Here is a 1645-nt window from a genome sequence, read left to right on the forward strand (position 1 = left end):
ATCAGATGAGGGATTGAGTAGGTTGGTGACAGAGTTTGAGAGAGTATGTGAGAGAAGAAAATTGAAGATTAATGTGGGTAAAAGTGAGGTGATGAGATGTACAAGGGGTGAAAGTGACAGTAGACTGGAAGTGAGCATTAAGGGAGAGCAAGTGTAGGAAGTGGTTAGTTTTAGATACTTGGGTGCAAATGTGGCAGGAAAGGGTTGAGTGAAGGTGGAGGGAGAATGTAGATTGAGAAAAACGAGTAAATGCCTTGATAGATTAAAAAGTGTAATGGGGAATAGACATTTGGGAATGGATGCTAAGAGGAGACTGTATGAAGAAGTAATTGTGCCAACAGCACTGTATGGGACAGAAACATGAAACATAAGAGAGGAAGAGAGAAGGAGTTTGAATGTGTTTGAGATGGTAAGGGAGTTGGGAGATAGGGTTGATGAAAGAGTATTAGGATGGGTTGGACACATGGAAAGAATGAGTGAAGAAAAACTAGTAAAAAAGGTATGGAAGACAGATGTAAAGGAAGTGAACATGAGGGGGTATCCTAGGATGAGACGGATGGATAGGGTGGAGGGGGCTTTGGGAAAGAGGGGAATGTCTGTTGAGCAAGAACAGGAGAGGACAGAAGACAGGGGTGAATGGAGAATGGTTGTATATGGATGATGTTGTGATGCATAAGGTGGAATGGGTGGGGGGATGCGGGTGAGGTAGTATGTGTAAAAAAAAAAAAAATTGACGCAGCCCGAAGGGATTCCTCCCCGTCTTCTAATTACTGCATGGGGGAACAGAGAGGAGGGGGTCGCCGATTTAATGAAGCGGCCTTGCTGTGAATGTGCTATGTCTTGCGAAACTGCCTCAGACCCAGGGCAGTGGACAAGGTGCAGGGATGACCCATCATCCAAGAGGTGCTAAGATAAGACGGAGGGTGGAGGGGGGTGGAGTGTATTTAGGGATGGAATGGGTGGGAATGCTTTATGCCATTTTTTTTTTTTTTTTTTTTTTTTTTACTATCGCTCTTGTAAGGAGGAAAAAGTCTTTGTATATGTATGTCTGTATGTATGTATGTATATATATATATATATATATATATATATATATATATATATACATATATATATATATACATATATATATATATATATATATATATATATATATATATATATGTATATATATATGTAATAAAACCAGTTGGAAAATAAAATGAAAGGTGACCGAACGTTTTCGTCTATTTAAGACATTTTTAAGTTGAACTTAAAAATGTCTTGAATAGACGAAAGCATTCGATCACCTTTCATTTAATTTTCTAAGTGGTTTTATTACCCATTTTGTGAATCACGTGTTTTTGTGATTTATTCGCATATGTATATAAATATATATATACATATATATATATGTATATGTATATATCTATATATATGTATGTATATACATATATATATATATATATACATACATACATTTATATACTGTATATATATATAGACATATATATAAATAAATAAATATGGGTGTGTGTGTGTGCTTGTGTGCGTGTGTGTGTATCTATCTATCTACCTATCTATATATTTATCTATCTATCTATATATAAATTTTGCTACGTCATTGTTTAGTATGATGATCTGTCACAATTTGTTGTAGTTTTAT

This window comes from Oratosquilla oratoria, chromosome 10 (assembly GCF_046742065.1).
Source record: "Oratosquilla oratoria isolate Oo_2021 chromosome 10, ASM4674206v1, whole genome shotgun sequence".
In the NCBI taxonomy this organism is placed as follows: domain Eukaryota; kingdom Metazoa; phylum Arthropoda; class Malacostraca; order Stomatopoda; family Squillidae; genus Oratosquilla; species Oratosquilla oratoria.